The following is a 14417-nucleotide window of genomic DNA, read 5'->3' as shown; positions in this document are numbered from 1 at the left end:
CATCATAAAAGAAAATAACGATACGTTTCCACTTTTTAATTAGTTCCTTGACTATGATTACTAATGCATTATTTGCCAAATTGTCTGACCTTCCATGTTCTCCCTAATCTTCCCTCCCAATGACAGAATCTCTTCTCATTATAAAATTCATATTCCATAAGACTCATCCCATCAAAAAATAATTTTTCCTCTGTCCTCGTCATCCCAGCTTTATCTTTCAACATACTTAGTGTGGGTAATCCAAACTACATTCATATAAATTCTGCATAACCAACTTTACAATGTACCTACAAAAGTCAAAGCAAAAATGTTACAAAGAAATGTGGAGGCTTTAGGGCTCTGGTATTGGGTACCTAAAACAAAACTTTTTTGCTGTAATTTTTTTTTGTACTTTTGAACAATTTACCAGAACCCTAAAAAAAAAAATCTAAAACATTATGATAACGGCACATACCTTGAAGCATTTCCTATCCACTTTTTAGAGGTGTTGTATATTTCGCATGAATTACCTTGCAGCTGTTTTTTAATCCCCTTATTTTTGTTCCGCATTTCTTTAATAGTTTTGTTGTTGGTGACAACTTTTAATTGCTTCTGAAAAAATTGTGACAGTTAGTTTGGGAATACCATCAAAAGTACAACTAGTTCTAGGTAAAGCATATTTATCAATTTATTATCCTTAATAAACATCGGAAATGTTAGAGATGTAGTGCAAGGAAACAGACGGGGAATGGCCCAACCCAACACATACACATGCATATACATAAACGCCCACACATGCATATATACATGCACATACATTTCAAAGTATACATACCTATACACACATAGATATATACACATATATATATAGGCAACATATTCATACTTGGTGCCTTCATCCATTCCGTCGCCAATTGCCAAATATGAAATAGTGAGGTAGTGCAAGGAAACAGATGCCTTACATGCCTTACATCTTCGATAAAAACTTTTCACTTCTTCTAACAACTTGCCTCCCACACCATATATTCTTAATACCTTCCAGAGAGCATCTCTATCAACTCTATCATATGCCTTCTCCAGATCCATAAATGCTACATACAAATCCATTTGCTTTTCTAAATATTTCTCACATACATTCTTCAAAGCAAACACCTGATCCACACATCCTCTACCACTTCTGAAACCACACTGCTCTTCCCCAATCTGATGCTCTGTAAAAGCCTTCACCCTCTCAATCAATACCCGTTCCCATATAACTTCCCAGGAATACTCAACGAACTTATACCTCTGTTATTTGAGCACTCACTTTTATCCACTTTGCCTTTGTAAAATGGTATTATGCAAGCATTCCACCAATCCTGAGGCATCGCACCATGAGTCATACATACATTAAATAACCTTACCAACCAACATATATATATGTTTCCTTGCACTACCTCCCTAATGCGGGAAACAACGACAAAGTATAATGAAGGAGAAAGAATACTTCCCACACATTCCTCACGTGTCGTAGAAGGCAACTAAAAAGGACAGAAGCGGGAGGGATAGAACCCCCCCCTCCTTACATTTAAACTCTCTAAAAGGGGAAACAGAAGGAGTCATGCAGGGAATGCTCATCCTCCTGGAAGGCTCAGATTGGGGTGTCTAAATGTGTGTGGAAGTAACCAAGAAGAGATAAAAGGAGAGATAGGTAGTATGTTTCAGGAAAGGAACCTACATGTTTTGGCTCTGAGTGAAACAAAGCTCAAGGGTAAAGGGGAAGAGTGATTTGGGAATGTCTTGGGAGTAAAGTCAGGGGTTAGTGAGAGGACAAGAGCAAGGGATGGAGTAGCACTACCACTGAAACAAGAGTGGTAGGAGTATGTGATAGAGTGTAAGAAAGTAAATTCTAGATTGATATGGGTAAAACTGAAAGTGGATGGAGAGAGATGGGTGATTATTGGTGCATATGCACCAGGGTATGAGAAGAAAGATCATGAGAGGCAAGTGTTTTGGGAGCAGCTGAGTGAGTGTGTTAGTAGTTTTGATGCATTAGACCGGGGTATAGAAATGGGTGATTTGAATGCAAAGGTGAGTAAAGTGGCAGTTGAGGGAATAATTGGTGTACATGGTGTGTTCAGTGTTGTAAATGGAAATGGTGAAGAGCTTGTAGATCTATGTGCTGAAAAAGGACTGGTGATTGGGAATACCTAGTTTAAAAAGAGAGATATACATAAGTATACCTATGTAAGTATACCTATTATCCCTGGGGATAGGGGAGAGAGAATACTTCCCACGCATTCCTCACGTGTCGTAGAAGACGACTAAAGGGGACAGGAGCGGGGGGCCAGAAACCCTCCCCTCCTTGTATTTTAACTTTCTAAAAGGGGAAACAGAAGAAGGAGTCACACGGGGAGTGCTCATCCTCCTCGAAGGCTCAGATTGGGGTGTCTAAATGTGTGTGGATGTAACCAAGATGAGAAAAAAGGAGAGATAGGTAGTATGTCTCAGGAAAGGAACCTGGATGTTCTGGCTCCGAGTGAAACAAAGCTCAAGGGTAAAGGGGAAGAGTGGTTTGGGAATGTCTTGGGAGTAAAGTCATTGGTTAGTGAGAGGACAAGAGCAAGGGAAGGAGTAGCACTACTCCTGAAACAGGAGTGGTGGGAGTATGTGATAGAGTATAAGAAAGTAAACTCTAGACTGATATGGATAAAACTGAAAGTTGATGGAGAGAGATGGGTGATTATTGGTACATATGCACCTGGGCATGAGAAGAAAGATCATGAAAGGCAAGTGTTTTGGGGCTGAATGAGTGTGTTAGTGGTTTTGATGCATGAGACCGGGTTATAGTGATGGGTGACTTGAATGCAAAGGTGAGTAATGTGGCAGTTCAGGGAATAATTGGTATACATGGGGTGTTCAGTGTTGTAAATGGAAATGGTGAAGACCTTGTAGATTTATGTGCTGAAAAAGGACTGGTGATTGGGAATACCTGGTTTAAAAAGAGAGATATACATAAGTATATGTATGTAAGTAGGAGAGATGGCCAGAGAGCGTTATTGGATTACGTGTTAATTGATAGGCGCGCAAAAGAGAGACTTTTGGATGTTAACGTGCTGAGAGGTGCAACTGGAGGTATGCCTGATCATTATCTTGTGGAGGCGAAGGTGAAGATTTGTAGAGATTTTCAGAAAAGAAGAGAGAACGTTGGGGTGAAGAGAGTGGTGAGAGTAAGTTAGCTTGGGAAGGAGACTTGTGTGAGGAAGTACCAGGAGAGACTGAGTACAGAATGGAAAAAGGTGAGAACAAAGGAGGTAAGGGGAGTGGGGGAGGAATGGGATGCATTTAGGGAAGCAGTGATGGCTTGCGCAAAAGATGCTTGTGGCATGAGAAGTGTGGGACGTAGGCAGATTAGAATGGGTAGTGAGTGGTGGGATGAAGAAGTAACATTATTAGTGAAAGAGAAGAGAGAGGCATTTGGACGATTTTTGCAGGGAAATAATGTAAATGAGTTGGAGATGTATAAAAGAAACAGGCAGGAGGTCAAGAGAAAGGTGCAAGAGGTGAAAAAGAGGGCAAACGAGAGTTGGGGTGAGAGAGTATCATTAAATTTTAGGGAGAATAAAAAAAAGTTTTGGAAGGAGGTAAATAAAGTGCGTAAGACAAGGGAACAAATGGGAACTTCAGTGAAGGGGCTAATGGGGAGGTGATAACAAGTAGTGGTGATGTGAGAAGGAGGTGGAGTGAGTATTTTGAAGGTTTGTTGAATGTGTTTGATGATAGAGTGGCAGATATAGGGTGTTTTGGTCGAGGTGGTGTGCAAAGTGAGAGGGTTAGGGAAAATGATTTGGTAAACAAAGAAGAGGTAGTAAAAGCTTTGCAGAAGATGAAAGCCTGCATGGCAGTGGGTTTGGATGGTATTGCTGTGGAATTTATTAAAAAAGGGGGTGACTGTATTGTTGACTGGTTGGTAAGGTTATTTAATGTATGTATGATTCATGGTGAGGTGCCTGAGGATTGGTGGAATGCTTGCATAGTGCCATTGTACAAAGGCACAGGAGATAAGAGTGAGTGCTCAAATTACAGAGGTATAAGTTTGTTGAGTATTCCTGGGAAATTATATGGGAGGGTATTGATTGAGAGGGTGAAGGCATGTACAGAGCATCAGATTGGGGAAGAGCAGTGTGGTTTCAGAAGAGGTAGAGGATGTGTGAATCAGGTGTTTGCTTTGAAGAATGTATGTGAGAAATACTTAGAAAAGCAAATGGATTTGTATGTAGCATATATGGATCTAGAGAAGGCATATGATGAAGTTGATAGAGATGCTCTGTGAAAGGTATTAAGAATATATGGTGTGGGAGGCAAGTTGTTAGAAGCAGTGAAAAGATTTTATCAAGGATGTAAGGCATGTATATGTGTAGGAAGAGAGGAAAGTGATTGGTTCTCAGTGAATGTAGGTTTGCGGCAGGGGTGTGTGATGTCTCCATGGTTGTTTAATTTGTTTATGGATGGGGATGTTAGGGAGGTGAATGCAAGAGTTTTGGAAAGAGGGGCAAGTATGAAGTCTGTTGGGGATGAGAGAGCTTCGGAAGTGAGTCAGTTGTTGTTCGCTGATGATACAGCGCTGGTGGCTGATTCATGTGACAAAGTGCAGAAGCTGGTGACTGAGTTTGGTAAAGTGTGTGAAAGAAGAAAGCTGAGAGTAAATGTGAATAAGACCAAGGTTATTAGGTAAAGTAGCGTTGAGGGTCAAGTCAATTGGGAGGTAAGTTTGAATGGAGAAAAACTGGAGAAAGTGAAGTGTTTTAGATATCTGGGAGTGGATTTCGCAGCGGATAGAACCATGGAAATGGAAGTGAATCCTAGGGTGGGGGAAAGGGCATAAATTCTGGGAGCCTTGAAGAATGTGTGGAAGTTGAGAACATTATCTTGGAAAGCAAAAATGGGTATGTTTGAAGGAATAGTGGTTCCAACAATGTTGTGTGGTTGCGAGACATGGATTATGGATAGAGTTGTGCGCAGGAGGGTGGATGTGCTGGAAATGAGATGTTTGAGGACAATATGTGGTGTGAGATGGTTTGATCGAGTAAGTAATGTAAGGGTAAGAGAGATGTGTGGAAATAAAAAGAGCGTGGTTGAGAGAGCAGAAGAGGGTGTTTTGAAGTGGTTTGGGCACATGGAGAGAATGAGTGAGGAAAGATTGACCAAGAGGATATATGTGTCGGAGGTGGAGGGAACGAGGAGAAGAGGGAGACCAAATTGGAGGTGGAAAGATGGAGTGAAAAAGAGTTTGTGTGATCGGGGCCTGAACATGCAGGAGGGTGAAAGGAGGGCAAGGAATAGAGTGAATTGGAGCGATGTGGTATACCAGGGTTGACGTGCTGTCAGTGGATTGAATCAAGGCATGTGAAGCGTCTGGGGTAAACCATGGAAAGCTGTGTAGGTATGTATATTTGCGTGTGTGGACGTATGTATATACATGTGTATGGGGGGGGTTGGGCCATTTCTTTCGTCTGTTTCCTTGCGCTACCTCGCAAACGCAGGAGACAGCGACAAAGTATAATAAGAAAAAAAAAATAATATATATATATCCCTGGGGATAGGGGAGAAAGAATACTTCCCACATATTCCCTGCGTGTCGTAGAAGGCGACTAAAAGGGGAGGGAGCGGGGGGCTGGAAATCCTCCCCTCTCGTTTTTTTTAATTTTCCAAAAGAAGGAACAGAGAACGAGGGCAGGTGAGGATATTCCCTCAGAGGCCCAGTCCTCTATTCTTAACGCTACCTTGCTAACGCAGGAAATGGCGAATAGTATGAAAGAAAGAAAAGAAATATATATATATATATATATATATATATATATATATATATATATATATGGAGAAAAACTGGAGGAAGTGAAGTGTTTTAGATATCTGGATGGGGATTTGGCAGCGGATGGAAGCGGAAGTGAATCATAGGGTGAGGGAGGGGGCGAAAGTTCTGGGAGCGTTGAAGAATGTGTGGAAGTCGAAAACATTATCTCTGAAAGCAAAAATGGGTATGTTTGAAGGAATAGTGGCTCCAACAATGTTATATGGTTGCAAGGCGTGGGCTATGGATAGAGTTGTGCAGAGGAGGGTGGATGTGCTGGAAATGAGATGTTTGAGGACAATATGTGGTGTGAGGTGGTTTGATCGAGTAAGTAATAATAGGGTAAGAGAGATGTGTGGTAATAAAAAGAGTGTGGTTGAGAGAGCAGAAGAGGGTGTTTTGAAATGGTTTGGTCACATGGAGAGAATGAGTGAGGAAAGATTGACCAAGAGAATATATGTGTCAGAGGTAGAGAGAGTGAGGAGAAGTGGGAGACCAAATTGGAGATGGAAAGATGGAGTGAAAAAGATTTTGAGTGATAGAGTCCTGAACATGCAGGAGGGTGATAGGCATGCAAGGAATAGAGTGAATTGGACGACATGGTATATCGGGTTCGACGTGCTGTCAATGGATTGAACTAGGGCATGTGAAACGTCTGGGGTAAACCATGGAAAGTTTTGTGGAGCCTGGATGTGGAAAGGAAGCTGTGGTTTCGGTGCATTATACATGACAGCTAGAGACTGAGTGTGAATGAATGCGGCCTTAGTTGACTTTTCCTTGCGCTACCTCGCGCAGAAGCAGAGGAGGGGTTTTTCATTTCATGTGTGGCAGGATGGCGACAAGAATGAATAAGGGCAGACGGTATGAATTATGTACATGGGTATATATGTATATGTCTGTGTGTGTATATATATGTATACACATACACATACATATGGCTGCTGTATGTGTGTATGTAAATCACAGTACCGTACACTTCCCTACTACTCTGTCAATTTGATAATCTAAGTATAGTTCAGCATAAAACTGCTCTGCTTTAATGCCAGTAGTGGCAGATGAATTTATATTCTCAATAAAGTGCAAAAAAGGGCTCTGGGAACATTCCCTCGGTACTTAAGAATCACATATTTCTTTGTGAATATTGATTCTTTATGTAAAACCACAAACATGAACAACATAGCTCTGAAAGTTCTAAACTGCTACAAGACCTTTCACAACATTACTAGCAAATGTTTCATTTAAGTCTGACCTTGGAATAGTTGGGGCTGTTGATCTGAACAAGAGGGTTGAGATTGCACACTCTGCTGACTTATCTGAGGAGGGATTGGCAGTGTCTACAAATCATGATGCCTCCTGGTCAAGCACCTGTATGCTCAAGTATAATCCTTCTCCATCATTTGCTGCAACTTCTTAATGCACTTCATTTTGAATTAAGCAAGCAAGGGTTCAGGCCAGCATTCATCAAACTGAAAATTAAACTGATTATATTTGCCCTTGCCAACTACATAGTTGCACAACAAACTGTATGTCATATCAATTCTCTTAAATATAAGCTTAAAAAATAATTGTGGACCTTGTGTAGGTACAAGTTATGTGCCTTAAGGAAAGCATCATGTGTTGTGCTGCAAGTCTTAATAGCTATAACCATCAATGTCGCTGTCGTACCATAGTACCACAATAAAATAAACACAAGCCAAATATTACCAGAAAACATACAGAAAATTATTCATGGAATATTTATACCTAAAGAAATATTTCATACAGATGCAAGGAAATACAAAATGGCTCAATTCAATTCTTGAAACCAAAATGGAAGAAAAGCTTGGGAATTGTTTTCCATCTTGTACAACAATCTTAGGTCATCTTGGGGCTCATCATCCAGGACACTCCTTCCAAATTACAATCTGGAAACACCATCCAAATGAATAACCGCAACTGTCAAATTTAGATAGGCTAAACATTCATTCCAAATATCAAGGTCAAACCCATTACGAAATAGAACAACTTTTCAGCTTAACCTTTTATTGCAGACATTATCTGAAGAAGTAATGTGTGTGTGTGTGTGTGTGTGTAACTTTACAGAGATGCATACGTATCTTGTTTCTATGAAAAAACATATAAAAAGATCTTATCAGGAACGTATGGAAGGCTGGAGGGCCCCAGGAACCAGACATAGTTTAGGGGTTTATGATATCCAATTGTGGCTAGTTGTCAGCCAGTCTATGTGGTGGTGATAATCTATGGCCAGGACCATAAAACATCAAGACGCCATTGGTAAATACTACCTCGACTTTACTGGAAATATCACATAATGTTGACCTCACACTTTATGAACCTCTCCATTAACTACCATTTCTCAAGGAAACAATAATATCTGAAAGACAAGTTTTACTCTACAATCAAAACAAAGTTTTAAAACAACTGACACACAGATGAATGTATAATAATAAAGGCAGTAATTTTCAGTATGTGTCGTCGACCCAGTAATGGCTGACCTGTACCATATTTCGCTCTTCCGCTTCAGCTACACATCTTGACCTATAACAAATCTAAATCATTATTATATTATAATTTTCTATAATATTACACTATTCTTATGTTAACATTTCGTCTAACAAACACATACCCAAACTGTAGAAGTATCAGAAGAGCAATTTCCGGGGTGAACAAGCGGGAAGGTATGATCATATGATCTTGCCATACACCATCATGATATATGGCCAATTCCCTCACCTTTCTGCTACATCACATGACCTACTTCATCATCATCACACCACCAAACTGCTACAAACTACACCACATCACCTACTTCATCATCACACCACAACACAACAAAATACTTTTGGGTAGGATAAATACCCCCCCAAAAAATTTTATATAATTGAGGCCCGGGTAGCTCAGTCGGGAGAGCGCTCGACTGAAGATCGAGAGGTCCCTGGTTCAATCCCTGGTCCGGGCAAACTTTTTTTTTTTTAGTTTTTTCATGTTTTTATATCTGTACAACATTTAGCCTATTTATCCATTATAATTTACATATTAACAAACCATTGTGGTTTTGGACATTATCTGAAATCGTTATTATACTGTGCTCTCATTTCCTTCTTGTGTTTACTTTAGTTAACCCAAAAAACATACATTTCAATGCCTTCTTATATCGTGAAATTTGTGATATAGAAACATGTATTTATACATGAAATATGTTAATTCTGTTTCGTAATTTTGTAATGTACAAGATGATGATATTTGTATGTGAATAATTAGTTGTAATGTATCGTTATTGTATGAAAGTTTGGGAATATGTCGACCAACCGATGGGCATCCGTTCTCTCTGGAGGGCAACAGCCATTGTGTACATTTTTTTGGTAAAACACATCTCCAAATTTTCCCATACAAAACGATACATTACAACTAATTATTCACATACAAATATTATCATCTTGAAAACATTACAAAATTAGGGAAAACAGAAATTAACATATTTCATGTATAAAAAATGTTTGTAAAATCACAAAATTTTCAACATATAAGAACGTATTCAAATGAAATTTTTTTTTGGAAAACTCAAGTAAAATACAGAACAAACTATGAGCACATATTTATATATATATCATAAAAAAACCTCCAACAGTCACGATCGAACCCGGGTCCCATGTGCAACAGGCGGGAGCGTTCCCGCTAGGATTGAAGGCCCCTAATAGGGAAAAGCCCTATTGGAATACTATGTCTCTCGAAAACCTTTCATCTCACCTTGGGAACAACTGGATCTAAACACCCGGTTTTTTTCCCCATCAGCTCATAAAAAAATTGTGAATAAGAGCAAGGTTATTGGGTACAGTAGGGTTGAGGGTCAAGTCAATTGGGAGGTGGGGTTTGAAGGGAGAAAAACTGGAGGAAGAATAGTGTTTAGATATCTGGGAGTGGATCGGGCCCCGCGGAGGGAACCATGGAAGCGTAAGTGGATCATAGGATGGGGGAGGGGCAAAAATTCTGTGAGTCTTGAAGAATGTGTGAAGTCGAGAACATTATCTCGGAAGCAAAAATGGGTAGTTTGAAGGAATAGGGGTTCCAACAATGTTGTATGGTTGCGAGCGTGGGCTATGATAGAGTTGTGCCAAAGGATGGATGTGCGGGAAATGAATGTTTGAGGACAATAGGGTGGGTGTTGAGTGGGTTTGATCGAGTAAGTAACGTAAAGGGAAAGGGAGAGAGTGGGAAATAAAAAGAGCGGGTTGAGAGAGCAGAAGAGGGTGTTTTTGAAAGGGTTTTTTGGGCACATGGAGAGAATGAGGAGGAAAGTTTGACCAAGAGATATATTGTCGGGGGGTGGAGGGGGAAGAGGAGAAGAGGGAGACCAAAATGAGGTGGAAGGATGGAGTGAAAAAGATTTGTGTGAATCGGGGCCCTGAACATGCGGGAGGGTAAAAAAAAAAAGAATGAGTGAATTGGAGCGATGTGGGGATACCGGGGTTGACGTGCTGTACTGGATTGAATCAGGGCAAAGTGAAAAAGTTGGGGTAAACCATGGAAAACTGTGTAGGGATGTATATTTTGCGTGGTGGAACGTATGTATATACATTGTAAGGGGGTGGGGTTGGGCCATTTTTTTTCATCTGTTCCTTGCGCTACCTCGCAACGCGGGAGACAGCGACAAAGCAAAAAAAAAAAAAGAAAAAAAAATAATATATATATATATAATATATATATATGTATAATATATAGTATATATAAAATATATATATATATATATATATAATTTTATATAAAATATTTTATATATATATATATATATACATATAAAATATAATATATAATCCCCACCACACTTTCTAAGACCAAGGAGCAGAGCCAAACAAAAAAATGTCCGGGGGTTTTCTAGCAATTCAAATAAAGATTTTTTTGTATATATTTAACCGGCCCCGGTTACTTAGTGGCAGAGCGTGATCCTCAAAAGCTCAAGGTCGTGAGTTTCGATTTTTCACCACCAGGCAAACTTTTCTTTTTAGTTTTTTTCATGTTTTTTATATCTGTACAACATTTAGCCTATTTATCCATTATAATTTTTCATATTAACAAACCATTGTGGTTTTTTGACGTTATCTGAAATCGTTATTTTTACTGTGCTCATCATTTCCTTCTTGTTTTACTTAGTTAACCCAAAAACATACATTTCAATGGGCCCTTTTTTTTATGTGGGAAATTCGTGAAAAATAAACATTTATTTATACATGAAATATGTTAATTCTGTTTCGTAATTTTTTAATGTACAAGATGATGATATTTGTATGTGAATAATTAGTTTAATGGAGCGTTTTTGTTTGAAAGTTTTTGGGGTGTGTTGACCAACAAATGTACACAATGCTACGGCTGTTGCCATCCAGAGAGAACGGATGCCCATCGGTGGGGAACAGTGGAAGTAAAGGGGGTGGGGAGGAATGGGATGTAATTTAGGGAATCAGTGATGGATTGCGCAAAACATCTTGTGGCATGAAAGAAATGGGAGGTGGGTTGATTAAAAGGGTAGGTGAGTGGTGGGATGAAGAAGTAAGAGTATTAGTGAGAGAAAGAGGGGGGCCCTTTGGAAAAGATTTTGCAGGGAAAAATGCAATTGAGTGGGAGATGTATAAAAGAAAGAGACAGGAGTCAAGAGAGAGGTGCAAGAGGTGAAAAAAAGGGCAAATGAGAGTTGGGGTGAGAGAGTATCATTAAATCTTAGGGAGAATAAAAAGATGTTCTGCAAGGAGGTAAATAAAGTGCGTAAGACAAGGGAGCAAATGGGAACTTCAGTGGAAGGGCGCAAATGGGGAGGGGAGTGATAACAAGTAGTGGTGATGTGAGAAGGAGATGGAGTGAATATTTGAAGGTTTGTTGAATGTTTGATGATAGAGTGGCAGATATAGGGTGTTTTGGTCGAGGTGGTGTGCAAAGTGAGAGGGTTAGGGAAAATGATTGGGTAAACAGAGAAGAGGTAGTAAAAAGCTTTGCGGAAGATGAAAGCCGGCAAGGCAGCAGGTTGGATGGTATGCAGTGGAATTTATTGAAAAAAGGGTGACTGTATTGTTGACTGGTTGGTAAGGTTATCTAATGTATGTATGACTCATGTGAGGTGCCTGAGGATTGGCGGAATGCTGCATAGTGCCATTGTACAAAGGCAAAGGGATAGAGTGAGTGCTCAAATTTACAGAGGTATAAGTTTTGTTGAGTATCCTGGTAAAATTATATGGGAGGGGTATTTGATTGAGAGGGTGAAGGCATGAAACAGAGCATCAGACTGGGGAAGAGCAGTGTGGTTTCAGAATGTAGAGGATGTGTGGATCAGGTGTTTGCTTTGAAGAATGTATGTGAGAAATACTTAGAAAAGCAAAGGGATTTGTATGTAGCATTATGGATCTGGAGAAGGCAATTTGATAGAGTTGATAGAGATACTCTGTGGAAGGTATTAAGAATAATGGGTGTGGTAGTGCAAGTTGTTAGAAGCGATGGAAAAGTTTTTATCAAGGATGTAAGGCATGTGGTACGTGTGAGAAGAAGGAAAGTGATTGGTTCTCAGTGAATGTAGGTTTGCGGCAGGGTGTGTGATGTCACTCCATGGTTGTTTAATTTGTTTATGGATGGGGTTGTAAGGGAGGTGAATGCAGAAGAGTTTTGGAAAGAGGGCAAGTATGAAGTCGTTGGGGATGATAGAGCATGGAATGTGAGTCAGTTGTTATTCGCTGATGATACAGCGCTGGTGGCTGATTCATGTGATAAACTGCAGAAGCTGGTGACTGAGTTTGGTAAAGTGTGTGAAAGAAGAAAGTTAAGAGTAAATGTGAAAAAAGGGCAAGGTATTAGGTACAGTAGGGTTGGGGGTCAAGTCAATTGGGGGGTTTGAGTTTGAATTGAGGAAAAACTGGAGGAATGAGGTGTTTTAGATATCTGGGAGTGGATCTGGCAGCGAAGGGAACCATGGAAGGGGAAGTGGATCATGGGGTGGGGGGGGGGGCAAAAACCCCCTGGGAGCCTTGAAGAATGTGTGGAAGTGGGAGAACATTATCTCGTAAAGCAAAAATGGGTTTGTTTGAAGGAATAGGGGTTTTTCCCAACAATGCTGTATGGTTGCGAGGCTGGCTATGAATAGAGTTGTGCGCAGGAGGATGGATGTTCGGGAAATGAGATGTTTGAGGACAATGTGTGGTGTGAGGTGGTTTGATCGAGTAAGCTAACGTAAGGGTAAGAGAGATGGTGAAATAAAAAGAGCGTGGTTGAGAGAGCAAAGAGGGTGTTTTGAATGGTTTGGGCACATGGAGGAATGAGTGAGAAAGATTGACCAATAGGATATATGTGTCGGAGGTGGAGGGAACGAGGAGAAGAGGGAGACCAAATGTAGGGGTGGAAAGAAGTGGAGTGAAAAAGAATTTTGTGTGATCGAGGCTGAACATGCAGGAGGGTTGAAAGGAGGGCAAGGAATAGAGTGAATTGGAGCGATTGGTATACCGGGGTTTGACAGGGTGTCAGTGGATTGAATCAGGCATGTGAAGCGTCTGGGGTAACCATGGAAAGCTGTGTAGGTATGTATATTTGCATGTTTGGACGGATGTATTACCATTGTATGTGGGGTGGGTTGGGCCATTTCTTTCGTCTGTTTCCTTCCGCTACCTTGCAAACGCGGGAGACAGCGACAAAGCAAAAAAAAAAATATATATATATATAAATTTATATATATATTATATATATATATATATATATATATAAAATATATATATAATATATATATATATATATATATATATATATATATATATATAATATATATTAATATATAAAATAAATATATAATTTATATAAAATATATATATATATATATAAATATATATTATATATATATAATTGGTATACATGGGGTGTTCAGTGTTGTAAATGGAAATGGTGAAGAGCTTGTATATTTATGTGCTGAAAAAGGTCTGAGATTGGGAATACCTGGTTTAAAAAGCAAGATATACATAAGTTATACGTATGTAAGTAGGAGAGATGGCCAGAGAGCGTTATGGATTAATGTGTTAAATTGACAGGCGCGCGAAGAGAGACTTTGGATGTTAATGTGCTGAGAGGTGCAACTGGAGGGATGTCCTGATCATTATCTTGTGGAGGCTAAGGTGAAGATTGTATGGGTTTTCAGAAAAGAAGAGTGAATGTTGGGGTGAAGAGGGTGGTGAGAGTAAGTGAGCTTGGGAAGGAGACTTGTGTGAGGAAGTACCAGGAGAGACTGAGTACAGAATGGAAAAAGGTGAGAACAATGGAATAAGGGGAGTGGGGGAGGAATGGGATGTATTTAGGGAATCATTGATGGATTGGCGCAAAAGATGCTTGTGGCATGAGAAGAGTGGGAGGTGGGTTGATTAGAAAGGGTAGTGAGTGGTGGGATGAAGAAGTAAGATTATTAGTGAAAGAGAAGAGAGAGGCATTTGGACGATTTTTGCGGGGAAAAAAATGCAATTGAGTGGGGAGATGTATAAAAGAAAGAGACAGGAGGTCAAGAGAAAGGTGCAAGAGGTGAAAAAGAGGGCAAATGAGAGTTGGGAGAGATAGTGTCATTAAATTTTAGGGAAATAAAAAGATGTTCTGGAAGGAG

At 39.8% G+C, this 14417-nt stretch overlaps 1 long non-coding RNA gene and 1 other non-coding gene across 3 annotated transcripts; one reads left to right on the top strand and one right to left on the bottom strand.

The window, feature by feature from the left end:
* Nucleotides 1–269: 269 nt before the first annotated feature.
* On the bottom strand, nt 270–8660 carry LOC139753987 (uncharacterized). Of its 2 annotated transcripts, none has more exons than XR_011713796.1 (3): nt 8436–8660; nt 7175–7275; nt 270–591 (listed from the first exon to the last, which is right to left on the bottom strand). It is a non-coding gene; the product is annotated as an uncharacterized lncRNA (long non-coding RNA). The 2 variants fall into 2 exon arrangements; XR_011713795.1 differs by lacking the exon at nt 8436–8660 and adding an exon at nt 7553–7716.
* A 35-nt stretch (nt 8661–8695) lies between these two features.
* Nucleotides 8696–8768, top strand: TRNAF-GAA (transfer RNA phenylalanine (anticodon GAA)). The gene has a single exon. It is a non-coding gene; the product is annotated as a tRNA-Phe (tRNA).
* Nucleotides 8769–14417: the final 5649 nt, after the last annotated feature.

The sequence above is a fragment of the Panulirus ornatus genome, chromosome 16 (genome assembly GCF_036320965.1).
Source record: "Panulirus ornatus isolate Po-2019 chromosome 16, ASM3632096v1, whole genome shotgun sequence".
NCBI classification, from domain to species: Eukaryota; Metazoa; Arthropoda; class Malacostraca; order Decapoda; family Palinuridae; genus Panulirus; species Panulirus ornatus.
Note: the sequence above shows the minus strand (reverse complement) of the source record. Positions and strands in the feature narration are given on the sequence as shown.